The 13,526-nt window shown below is 43.3% G+C and overlaps 1 protein-coding gene across 4 annotated transcripts in view; it reads left to right on the top strand.

The window, feature by feature from the left end:
• The window catches only part of CCDC92 (coiled-coil domain containing 92), a 33,273-nt gene that overhangs the window by 9,214 nt on the left and 10,533 nt on the right, over positions 1–13,526 (top strand). The window contains exon 1 of one of the 4 annotated variants that reach the window (XM_032243733.1): positions 11,400–11,527. The exons of the other annotated variants lie outside the window; for them this stretch is intronic. The gene's annotated coding sequence lies outside the window, so the exon portion shown is untranslated. Of the gene's footprint in view, positions 1–11,399; positions 11,528–13,526 lie in introns of those variants that run through there. 4 annotated transcript variants of the gene reach the window in all.

The raw sequence follows: 13,526 nt of genomic DNA, 5'->3' as shown, positions 1-13,526 counted from the left end.
ACCAGCCTGGCCATCATGGTGAAACCCCATCTTTAAAAAAAAAAAAAAAAAAAGGGAAGAAAATTATTACATTCTTAGGCAATTTAGAGTTTAATTTGCAATCCTTTTTCTTCAAGCAAAAGAAAGCAAGGAAATGCCGATCTAGTGTTCTATTCATCTTAGCTAAACAGATAAAGTCGTGCCTTTCTGCATTCCTGCCTCACTGAGCGTGAGAGATACAAGGAAGAAACTTAAATAGGCTCCTGTTGCTCCCTCGCCTGCTGGCTGCCTTTTCCTCCAGGGTTAGCAGCTCTCTGGTACAGAAGGATGCTGCATGTGGAGAGCTTGCCCTCCCGAGAGCGCCATATGCCCGCATTTACTAGCCATCCCAGAAACCCAGAGAGAGCAGAAGAAACCTCAAGTCCAAAGGAGAGAAAAGGCCTACCTCAAATTAGGTTGACCCTAACCCTGGGGATTTCTCAACCAAAACACTTTTGACCTTTGGGGCCAGATCATCCTTGCTATGGGGCTGTCCTCTGCATTCTGGGCTGTTTAGCAGCATCGCTGGCCCTACCCACTAGATGCTGGTAGCACCGACACGCACACTCATGACAACCCAAAACTTCTCCAGACATCGCCAAATGCCCCCCAGGGACACAGTTGTCCCATGTGAGAACCACTGCTCCCACTTGATCAAACTCTTCAGACTCATCAGGAAAATGAGAACCCTGTGTTCCTTCCTTAATTTTGACTGCTTACAGTTTGCTTCATATCAGAAAATTTACACGCTAATTCCATCTTTTCTTGGGATTTAAAAAAAAAAAAAAAACTGTATCTTGCACCAGGTGTAAAATAACGAGTACAGATTATCTGAGGTGGGGGGAACCTATGTCGTTGGTATTCTTAGCAGGTTAGAGTCAGATTGCAGAAGTAGGCCAGCTCCTCTCCGGGACCCTAATGAAGATCACTCTTGCAACTGCCAGATTATGTTTTGTCTCAGCACAGAGTCGCCACCTTCCACTCTCTACTCCCCATCCTGATCAGCCTTCTGAATCACAGCATCAGTTGTTGACTTAGGCAGGCAAAACCTCAAATTACATTTGAATCAAGAATTTGTTAGTATCTGCATGTTTTAGTCTTCTGTATCAAGAAACCCCAAGCCCCCTCTCCAGCTAACCAGAACACCTTAAAAGTTTTTACAGCTTCAGAAAAGAGATATTACATGATCTTGCATTATTAATAAATTAGCAAATAAGACAACCAATTTAAAAAGCAAACATTTAGAAGCCCAAAGCTGTATTTTAAAGGATTCAGCAACAATCTCTACAGCCCAGGTGTCTTAAAATACTTGTTTGATAATAAAAACAAAACAATTGTACATTTTTACATGTTTCCATACAGAATAGCAGAGTAAGCTTGTAACTCTTTAACAGAACTAGCTTTTTAACTGAGAACAGTATCTGCTTTTCTGCAGCTTCAGGAGAGAAGAAACATTTTCTCTTATTCTGAGATTTTTTTTTTTCCACAAGCAGCATCTTCAAGAATAAACTGGAATTATATTAGCACCTGGCACGAAAGAGTAGACCTGAGAAGCTTACAGCTTAAAATATGGGGAAAGAAAAAGTCAAAAGAGAATGTTTAACAAGTGGAATATTGGGCAAACGGTGTTCAGGGCGTCCCAGATATGTGCTTTTACATTTTATCGGGTTGCAGCATTTCGTCTTCATTTAGAGGCAATATGGTATCTAGGAAAGAGCATAGGCTTTGGAGTCAGACTGCTTTGGGATGACCCTAGCTCTGCCTCTTACTAGGTGTGACTTCAAGAGAGTCATTTAATTCTCCAAGTTTGTTTGCTAATGTGTAAAGTGAGAGTAAGAATATCTGCTCCTTAGAGTATTGATAAAGTGTGTAGCATGGTGCCTGGCACTGAGCCCTCAGTCAAAGGTGATTTTCTGTTGATTCTTCTTCCGTGGGTCTAAAGGCTGTGTCGCTACTGCACTTTCTGTCTGCTTCATCCTATGTCATCCCTGCCAAACTAAACTCCCCGAAGTAGGGATTTTGCCTCTCTTGAGTAAAAACTCAGCTTTTCCCCATTTCTTATGTTTTCCATCTCAACTTTTCTGAGCAGCTTTTCATATACAACTTAAATCTGGCCCTAGCTTTTCCATCTAACCTTATTTTCCACCATTCCCCAGATGTTCTTTCCATGTCAGATAGTCTAATAGTCTCATGTTCCTTCTAAAACTTCTTTCATATTTACTTCACCAGAAATGCTTCCTCCTGTCCCACTTCTGCCCATCCTTTGAGGCTCAGTTTAATTTCAACCTCTTCAGAGTAAACCCTTTGTCACTCCAGTCCTTAATCACTCATTATTCATTAGGTACCTCCATGTGCCTGGCAACAGATAGGTATCAGGAATGCTACAATAATTGAGGCCAGCCCCTGCCTTCCAGGGATTTATGCAGCCTGATGCAGGAGAGACAGGTAGCTAAGACAGGCAGCCCTTAACCCTTCATGGACAGCCTTCTTCTGGTTCCTGTACTGGTATATGTGTCATGAGGATTTAATTATACATTGTTTTCCTTGTACTTTAGTGGCTGAGTCTCATATCTCCAAGTAAATTGGAAGCATAGAACTGAGTACACAGTAAGCACTTTAGAAACATATGCTGGCTTGATCTTTCACCTCCAGATGCATATTTAAAATGAGAATCAATTGCCCAGCCTATTGGAAAGGCCTTGTAAACTTCAAAAAGCAAATTAAAAAACAAAATCAATGATGACGTTAAGCTCCTGGCAATCCCCATAACCCCCTGGTGATTAGAGTGGCTCCTAGGCTTTCGAATTCATGTCACAGACCAGGAAAAGCATCATCCAAGCTCATGACAGGCATTTCCTGAATTTCTAAGCTGCCGAGTGCCACCGAAGAGCTCTTAAAGCATGGTCTGAATCATGAGCTTACGTGTGGCATGGCTGCATCTCAGCTTCAGTGCCATGTCACAGGCTCGGCACTGACAGTTCACATGCCTGGCTCATAAAAGAAATTTCCAGGTGTCAGTAAGCTGCACCAGAGAAGATGCTATGTGTTACAACCTCTAGGAAGTCCTGAACAAGCCCACATTTTCCTTTCCACAGAAATGAAATGTTAATTTTTAGGTGGCTTGATAATTTTTTACTCTTTTTATTTGAGAGCTTTCCCACTATGGCAGTTAGAGAAATTTTTCTAAGTCCTCTCATGCTCACCAGTACAAGATACAGCATAGTGCCCAATGATGGGGTCGGGGAGGGTGTTGAATGAGACCTCCACTAATGTGCAACTCCTAGAATGAAGCCCTTCTTAAATGGCCAGCTCAGGTTTCCAGAGGCACCATAATTCTAGGTGGTGGGGAAATATCAGGGAACAAAACAGAAAAATCCTTGTTCTTCTGGAGTTTACGTGCTAGTAAGGTAAGAAAGATAAATAAGTGACCTAAATAAGTGATAAATGCTATGAAGGCATAAAATGGCGTATATAATGATAATGACAGTTGAAAAAAATTGTTAAATTATTCCAGCAGTACAGAGTGAGCACTGGCCACAGCAGATTCCGTGACAGTTTATCTGGGAGCAAATGAACGCTCTTTGGATGACTCTCCATATTGAAGCAATGATAGTAAACCAAAGCTCTAGCCATGGTTCTAAATGCTTTAGATATGTACTGCCCAATACAGTAGATACTAGCCTCATGGGTACAGTTACCTTTTAATTCAAACAAAAAATGAAAAATTTCTCAAGACACATGAGCCCCATTTCAAGTGCTCAATAGCTACGTGTGGCTTCAATAGCTACAGAAGAGTGTGGTTACTCCTTTGAGCCTCAGTTCCTTAAAAACCTATCGTGCATGATTGTTTCAAGAATTAAGTGATCATCTAGAAACCTGGCTTCTAAGGCCAGGTGCAATAGCTCACACCTGTAATCCCAGCACTTTGGGAAGCCAAGGCAGGCAGATCACTTGAGGTCAGGAGTTTGAGACCAGCCTGGCCAACATGGTGAAACCCCATCTCTACTAAAAATACAAAAATTAGCAGGGCGTGGTGGTGCGTCCCTGTAGTCCCAGCTACTCAGGAGGCTGAGGCAAGAGGATAGCTAAAACTAAAACCCAAGAGGTCAAGGTTTTGATCGTGCCACTGCACTCCAGCCTAGGCAACAAAGTGAGACTCCATCTCAAAAAAAAAAAAAAAAAAAAAAAAAGCCTGGCACCTAGACACTTGGTGTGGCTACTTTATTGGACAACAGAGAATAGAATATTTCCATCCTCACAGAAAGTTCCATTGGACAGCATCTCTAGATAAACTCAATCTTCCCAACATCCTAATGAGGTGTAGGTGCTATTTTTTCCATTTTGCAGGTGAGGAAAGTAAGGCATGGGGAATTATGTGTGGCTTGCCCAAGGCTGCATAGTTAGCAAAGGGCAGAACTAGAATTCAAACCGTGGCAGTCTGGATCCAGAGCCTGGGAGTTAATCCCTACCCTGCTATATCGCTATAGCTCATAGATCGAGTACAGCTCATCTGTATGATCCACTTTCAACCAGAGTGCAACCGAGGGAGAACATTACCTCTGCATAAAGTCTTGTCATTGAATGCTTTTCAATTCAGCTAAAATGAGTCCTGAGCAAAGGATCAGAAACAATGTAGGCCTATCATAGGCACAGTTTCCCCCTCATTGAAAAGGGCAGAGGAAACTACAGAGCACAAAAAAAATACCAAGTTTATGTATGATTTCAATAAGACAGATTAAACTCTCTACACCTCAGTTCCCCTATCCTAGAGCCATGTGAGAATGTAATGAGACAAGACCTGGAAAGCTTCAGCAGGACCTGGCACACAGTCATGACACCAGGGAGGTCAGCAGCAGCATTAACACTGCACTCAAATGGCCACACTTGGGCCAAACATTCCAGAATGCACAGGAAACACCAGAACAGACCACTTATGTGAAGCGGCAGCTCATCCTTCTCTCCCAGAGCTGCCATGAAAGCCTCTGGTTCCAAACAGCCTGAGTTTGGAATTGGAGCGCCATTTAGGAAGGCATGAGATGGAGAAGGTGGCAGCCTTTGGAAAGAATCTGCATTTGGCATATGCACTTAGGATTTGCAAGTTTAGCTAAGTGTCTTCACTTGTCTGCACCTCTGTTCTTTAATAAATGGGTATAATCATACCTATGTTGCGTGACTGTTCTAAGAATTAAGTCATCAGCTGAGTGCGGTGGTTCACATCTATAATCCCAGCACTTTGGGAGGCCATGGAGGGCAGATCACTTGAGGCCAGGAATTCGAGACCAGCCTGGCCAACATGGTGAAACCCCGTCTCTACTAAAAATACAAAAATTAGCTGGGTGTGGTGGCGCATGTCTGTAATCCCAGCTACTCAGAGGGCTGAGGCGGGAGAATCGCTTGAACCGGGAGGCGGAGGTTGCAGTGAGAGAAGATCGTGCTACTGCACTCCTGCCTGGGTGAGAGAGCAACACCCCATCTCAAAAAAGAAAAGAATTAAGTTATCATCTATGAACCTGGTGCATAGACATTTGGTAAATAACAGTCATTACTACTGTTTTTGATTAATGATTTCAAAATCTCATGATTAAAAAATCTTTGAGTATTTTCTTGCCCAGATGCCTTAGACCCAGGGAATATGTTAGGACAGAGTTATCCTCAAACATGATTGCTGTTACCACTCTTCACAGTGCAGTGGTCACACCCTGGAGAAGCCAGGCAGAGCCAACTGAAAGGCATCGTAGGCGTGCCCATAGCAGCTGCTTGCTAAGATGGAAGCTGTCTCACCCTCCCCCACAACCAGCAAGGACAGTGGCCGCCATGTATGACCTCCAGTGGTGACCATCCTGCCCATTCTGAAAACTGGGAAGTCAAACTCTCCAGGCTTCTGACTGGCCAGTAGGCTTCACCAGAGATGGATCAACCGAAGAAGCTGAAACATGCAACCTCAGGATTTTGAACTTCAAGTGGAAAATCTAGTCACTCTAAACCAAATTTGCTAAGTTCCAAAAATGTTGGATACATTGGTGCTTATTTGTAAAACTTATCTAAATGAAAGTGGGTTCCTAAAGAGTGTGTCATGAACCAAGGATTATAATTAACCCTGTTGTGGGAGCACAAGGTCAAATACAAGAGGAAAAAACAAAGTCAGTTGTACAAATGGAAAAAGTGCAAATGAAAAGTGATGAGGTTTAACAAGGCAAAGGACAGTAAGAATAAAATACTGGATTGCTTCTCATTCTCTGAAAAATTCTAACGAAGATAAGGTGTGGTGATTTTCTACTTTCCCAATTCACTCTTCTCCCACAGCTGATGTATTATAATCTGTGAAATACACTGATCCTGTCCTTTATTTTACTCATCGTTGTTTTCATTTATGTTGACTGGGTTAATGTACTAATGGCTCATTATCTATGATGATCAAAATTTGGTTGCAAAGACAGCCCTAATACCTGTTTACCTTGTACCGTTCTCTCACTGGTCTCTGGATGTTAGAGTTGCTGGTGCATTTTAAACCACAGACCTTCATAATGGATGCTGTTTTGTGGGAAGCTTTTCCCTTTCCCTGGAACTAAATGCGTGATTTACCGGAGAGCTGGAACATAGGATTCTGGGAGTTCTCTTGTTCCTTGACATAATAAAGAATGATTGTGAGTGGGAAGAACTTTATGGGGTCAGTCGGAAATGCCATCAGTCAGCGTGCCTCACCTATTCTACGCAGCACAGGAAGCTTACGGAAGGGACACGTAAAGAATTGAATAATCCACACTGGGGCACTCAGATTGCTAGGTGGAAAGTCAGAGTTTCAATACCCTCAAATGGACATGCTGAGCCATCAGAAAAATTCTAGGAAATGAAGATCTAGGGAAATGGTAAATACCTTCTTAAAAATATACATTTATATTTTAAAAACATTGCTACTTACTCAAGCTATGTTATTCCAAAGAAATAAATGTCCAATAAAAACAAATATCTGATTATTGATCACCAAAAAGTATGTAAGTACTAAAATTAAAGGCATGGTGATGGTGACTTTACTTACTGAATTGACTATTGTTGGACTGTTTTAATAATTTCAAAGGTCTCTAATATCCTCCCTGTCTCAACTCATTGGAAGGAATCAGTTTGGGCCCCTTTCACAGACAGGCAAGTTGGAGGAGATGGCTGGCTTTTGCTAGTTGCATAGCTAAGTTCTTATACTGTCCAAGATGACATGGTTGGGACTGAGGAGAGCTCTTTATACTGCAACACAAGGATAATGTCTCTTTTCTCTGTAAGTGACAGGCATCTTCTCTGATGCCTGTTATAGCTAATGAAACCATGAACTCTTACTTTTTTTAGTAATAAAGGAAAAATATGGCTAAATTAAAGTGTATAGAGCCAGTTAAGGGGGCTGGCACTTATAATCTCATCTACATAGGAGGCTGAAGCAGGAGGATCACTTGAGGCCAGGAGTTTGGAGTCAAGCCTGGGCAACATGGAGAAACCCTGTCTCCAAAAAAAGAAGTGTATAGAGCTTCAGTTAATGAATACTTTTCTTTCCTTAAAACCTGTAAATTTAGGCAGACCCACAAAATGGATAAAAGAAGCCCTTTCAGTTAAGTCAGGTGAATTGGTTCATCTGTTTGGCAAACCATAGAGATTGAGATTTTTAAAACAAGTGAGCATATCTTGTTGGCCTGGGAACCACAGTTTAGATTGTGATCATGAAGCACTAAGATTAAAGAAGTATTTCCTGTTTCATCAGGGTGAACGATGATTTGGCATTTGGGATCACTGTATGTTTTAGTTATCAACCAGTAGACAATTAAAATCGGCAGTAGTCTCAATCTGAGGTGGAAATGGAAAGATCAGCTGGGTGTGAACTGCTTACTTCCCCTTCCATTAAAGGAAGATATCACTGGGTAGAACTCTTTGTGTGGTAACTTACGAGACATTTGTGTCCGTGAATTGTTGGCTCAGGATCATCTTGGTAAATGACAAGCTTGTTAGAAGTGCACCAGTGACATTTCTATTAAGCTGAAAATGATTCTAGCTCTAGTGCTTGAAACAAGGCTATTTGGGTGATCCCCAGAGGGCAGTCATATGGGGGGGCTGCCGAGAAAGGGCAGGAGGATGCAGGGAGGGCAATAAGGGCCTGAGCAGCACCTCCATGGCCCTACCAGCCGCCTCCTCCCTCAGAAGCAACTTCTCCCTGAGCCTGTGTTTTTGGAATAGAAAGTGCAGAGCCGACCCTATATGGGCATCACCCCTCCGGCTCTGAGGGTCTGGAGATGGGGTGCTTGTGCTCCCTCCTCCTGGGGTGGGATCTGCCGCCCACTGCTGGCCTCCTGGCTGTTAGGAACCCAATCTTCTATGAGGCCCAGGACACTCCCAGAAGGCACCACACAACACAGTTGGTAGGAGCGCATGCATTGCCTATCTTGGCCTGCACGGGCCACTTAAAGACACCCATAGGCAACTGGGAATACAGACTTGCTTTCTTCCTGAGGCATTTACACACAGAGTCCAAGCCCTCATCAGCGTACAACCGGTGACATCGTTTTTAAATAGAAGCCAAATAGAAACTCTTAAAGTATGAGATAATCAGAGTGCAGAGAAACCAGTTAATAAATCCATCATGTAGGCCTCCAGTGACTGTAGCCTTCCCAGACAGGCTGCATATCCTATTTCCATGTCTAATTGCCAGTCTCTCTAATCACATCGATTACAACAATGTTAGGCTATACATTCTTTCGGAAGAAAATGGCTGTCAGTGTCTAAAGAATTGTTGGTGGGCCTTGTATTTTATGATGGATAATGTCAGAGAAGGACAGGAATGTATAATGCATGGGAGGAGGCACCTAAGTTCTCATCATTTTCATTTTCTGCATGTCTTGGGGACACTAAATTGTTAACATTTGTAACAGCTACCTTCCCATTAATTCTCCTTGGTGATGGCAAACCAATCACAATTCTAGCAATCCACAATTACCGTGGAACAGTATTATTAAAACATATGATACTACTTTGTTAGTGGATATTTAGTGATTACCTTTTTTAAGAGAAAACTTCATACTTTTTTTCTGACTATAAAGTAATATATGTTAATTAAAGAAGCTTTAGATAGTACTAAAATAGAACTTTTAAAAGGTAAAAATCACCCAGAGTCCACCACTTAGAGACAAATGCTTTTTAACACTGGTGTATATCATTCTATGTGTATGCAAAAATGTGATAATATACATACAGCTTTTAACATACTTTTTAAAAACAACCTTGTCAGCAAATACGTACACTATTTTAAATTATTTCGCACTCAACCACAACTGTTTTTTTCAGATTAAAAAAGCCCAATTCTTTAAGAATGACTAAACAGGAAGATATTTTATCTTTTTAAAATAGAATTGCACCTTTGCCTTCAACTTTTTGCTTCCACTTTGTGTTTACTCTTTTCCCCAAAATATCCCTGGAGCCATTGTTTGAAATGTTGTCCCTTTTTATTGCTGCTTTAATTTTTAGGGATTTTCAGCTCCCTTACTAATTGAATTTCTTAGATACATGTACAAATAGGAATAATAGGACCCTACCATGCAAAACAATTTATCTAGGTTATTGTGAATTCAGAATAACATCAGTATTCGTTTTCAGAGATAGTGAGTGTCCCTTCTTAAAAGCAGGTATTTTGGATTGAGAGTTGATGGCCTCATTAGCCGTGGACCAGGTTTTTAGCCTCGTGAAGTACTATAGATGGCTTCAAAGGGAGAAGCAGGCTTTCCTGTCCCTCAGGGTGCCTTGCTCTGCCTGCCTTCCTAGTTGCTTCCCTGAATGGCTCTTCTCCAGTGAAAATGGAGGATAGAGGTCTCAGAAAATGCTTTTATTTGCTTTTATCTTTCCCTCTTTGGAAGTAATTGGAATTTCTTTGCTAGCTCATTTCCATACTTAGATAATATTCAGGAAATACCCTAGTTGGCTAAGTAAACAACCTTGAGGTACATTTATAGAACTGTTGACCAATCGTTACATTAAAAAAAATATAGCTGACATTGAGCACTACACTACACCAGGCCCATCCGCTTGCTTTTAGCAATTAAAGCCACCCCATGAGTTAGACATCACAGTGACTTCGGTGACAAGATAGAGGTAAGATTCAACCCCAGGTGCGGTCTAACCCTCAAGAGTTTGTCCACTCCAGTCTCTTTTATCCCATTGTGCTAAGCAGATCTGCTTTGGGCCTCAGTTTCTTAATCTTGAGACAAAGGGGTGTTGGATGCCTGATGTTGAAGATTCCTTCTACTCTCAGTGTTTTCTGAGTCCGTGAATCTACTTAGAAAACCACCTCCCCGCTAGGAATCATTTTATCCTTCTATTACATTTAATCACTACAATTGCTGCCTTTGTCCCCTCGCCAGACTTCCTTTTCTTTATGGCAACACTTAAGCTATAGGACACAAGAGCAGTACAGAAAGTTCCACAGAAAAGCCCCCAGAGGTCCTTGTGCACAAACGCTAAGACTCTGAGATGCTGTGCTCCATTAAGGACCAGGCAGTGCTGCTGGGTCAGGGCCTTTCAGCAAGTGCACAGAGGGCGGCGGGGCTCCTGTTATTCATGGAAGGAAAGAACCAAATATGAATGGGTCATAACTTATTCATGACTAGAATCGAAAATAGCTTGTTATAGCTAATTCACAGCTACCACCTGAGTGCTAGTGTGCTGGTTTTTTTTTTTAGATTCTAAAATTATTACCCTATTTCCACAGGCTTTGTGTTCAACTAAAAGATAAGTTTGTTCTTGATTGCCCAGAAACAATCTCCCATTTTTAAATGGTGAGACCCTTTCCTAGCAAAGATATTCCATGTCTTTTGTCCAAGAGGTGTCTCTTAGGAATACTTGAGAATATTGCTCCTGGAATGAGAAATGATGGGGTGAGGTCATGTTCAGATCCATGCTGCTGTGGTGCTTTTTGACCAACACAGCGTAGTTCTGGTTTAGATCTCTACTCGGTAGGAAATTATCTGCAGCACGTATGTAATGCATGAGTTCAGCTGTGTGGGAAGAACGGAAGTTAATGAGGCAGGGGGCAGGGGATAGTCTGCCACGAGTGTTCTAGACAGAGGGAACACGGTATGTAAAGGTCCCGTGCTGGAGGGGGTGTGGGCAATGCCAGGGGCTAGAGGACACCAGTGTTGATGAGGATAGAGCCCCAGGGAACCCAGTGGGATGCAGCTGGGGAGGGCAGGCTGACCAGGCAGGGCCTCTGGAGCAGTGGGGCTTGGTCCCATGAAAGAGAGATGTGACATGATCAGAAATGTGCTTGACGATGAAAATTTGTGGAAGAAGGGTGTGCACACAGGAGAGGCACTAAAGGAAAAGGCATTATTTTGAAAAGGGGGGAAGATAAGTGTGGCTTTGGTTCCTCCCACGGGTAACATCAGAGCTGTGTTTGGCAGCCAAGTGCTGCCTTTTCCCAAGAACAGCCTTTTGTTAACTCAACTCCTAGAGGACTCCTATGAGCCTGGCCTTGCAGGGGAAGAGGGTGAGTATGCCCTGGCCCTGGGACTGAGCACCTGCTAGGATCCCAGGGACCAGGACACACATGCTACAGGGTGGAATACCCTGTGCTTTCTTCCTAAGCTAGCCTTGCTGCTTTGTAAAGGCGCTAGCCTGGCCAAGAAAGCTCTACCCTCACCCAACTTCCTGGAACCTTTGCTGGCATATGAGCAAGACTTAGTGAGTCTTTTTGCCGTACTGAGTGGTCGGCACTGCCTTTGTAGCTGTGTGATTTTCTAACATGGTGCCTAGAGAGCCAGGGGATCCCGCCTCCGTGCCAGCAGTACTCTTCTGACAGCCTGGCCCTGTGCTCTGGAGGGACACTGCCTTCCCTTCTGGGCCAAAAGGCTACTTCCCTGGGCTGTGTTCATTTTTCCTCTGCAGTTTCAAAGTATTAGAGATTCGATGTCACAACTTGGAAAGCGTCTGAATTTCTGCATGAAATTAAATTTACACCAGCCCTCACATTACCTGAGGGCTAAGAGAAGCTGCAAAGCTTAGATGCATTTATTGGTTTACTGTCTCTCTTTTGATGGGATAGTTTCCTCTTTTCCCCTAGAGACAGGTTGCGAGAGCAAATGACATATGTAATATGAAATAACTTTGTGCTCGGGCACGTCAGGTGGTCCATGGAGAGAATTATGTTATCATGCTACATTAGTGTCCTGAGAGGAAGGAACAGCACTTTGGAATGAAGATGGGATTCAGCTTGAGCTGTTGATAGGGCCCCTTGTCCTCATGCTGCTGGAGAGTGTCCTCAGAGAGGTGGGGCCTTCCTCAGACACATTGACAACTAGGAAATGAGAGCAGTGAGCCTCCCCACCCAGAAAGCCGTCTTGCCATGTCTTCAAGGCCTATCTGTGGGATTTGGAATGAAAAGCCTTTTTTGAGTATTAACTTTCTGAACATGTAGAGTGAACAGTAAATTAATTTAATACTTAGTGGATTTGCCATAGGAAAAAATGTCCGTGTGGCTTAACCTCTGAGTCCTGATCAAGGTAACCTGTTCAGCAGGTCTTTTACCCTCAAGGCACGCATTTGCATTGCTTCTGCTGGCCTTCTAAGTGGAGAAAACTAGCAGAGCTGTGCACAATCCCCTGGGTGGGGCTGGCCCGTTTGCTGCCGTGGCCAGACCCTGAAGTGATAGTCACTTGGAGCCCCATTATCTGCAGCTGTGGGCAGCCTCTCCAAGGAGGGAAGAGGACCAGTGTCCAGGCCTTGCTGCCTTTGGTTGAGCAAATAACTGTAAGATTGCTGATGGCTCCCAGCAACGCTTAGAAACAAAATTGGATTGCCTCAAGACGGACCACTGCAGTACAAAGAGCACACAATTTGTAGCATATGCCCTTTTGACACAGAAAGTGCAAGCGTTTTGCAAGATGGGCTGGATGAGCCGCTGTCCATTCCTGGCTGACACACAGCTAAGATGGGTGAGTGCCCTTACTCAGCAGACTGCGCTATTCATCTGCAGCAGATGCCCTTTCTCCTTTCATCCGCCATGCTGACCCTTTTAGGGATCCCAAGAATGCTTCTTCATGTTTCTAAAGTGTCTCGCTACTGAATTAAGCCTCTTGGGACCAACTCATTTCTCCCTCTGAATTACGTGCATCTCCCGGCTGGGTCTTGCCTCTGCGGCTTCAGTCATGTCGCAGTACCGGGAGGATGGCTTCATCACAACGATTGCCTCTCTTCAGTAGTGAAGGATTGCAATGGAAAACACCACTGTCTTTTAAGCTGTGGCAACTCTTCCAGCCACAGAAAGTGAGTGATACTGTTATTCTTTTGAGCTGATGAGGAAATAATTTAGTACTTTGGATGCCATTTGGAGATGCACTTTGTTTTCTTGGCCCCAAGTGGACCTGTCTCATTCCGGAATATCCTAACCACTGTAGAATGCCATGCACAGATGGCGTCTTCCTGTCAGGGCCTTTTAAGTCAGCACAGAGTGTGGAAGAAGGGGAGAGTGACAGTCAGTGAAATGCCCA

Source organism: Sapajus apella, unplaced genomic scaffold, assembly GCF_009761245.1.
Source record: "Sapajus apella isolate SASKATOON/1434 unplaced genomic scaffold, GSC_monkey_1.0 scaffold2, whole genome shotgun sequence".
Lineage (NCBI taxonomy): Eukaryota > Metazoa > Chordata > Mammalia > Primates > Cebidae > Sapajus > Sapajus apella.
The sequence above is the reverse complement of the archived record's forward strand: the minus strand, read 5'-3'. Positions and strand labels throughout refer to the sequence as shown.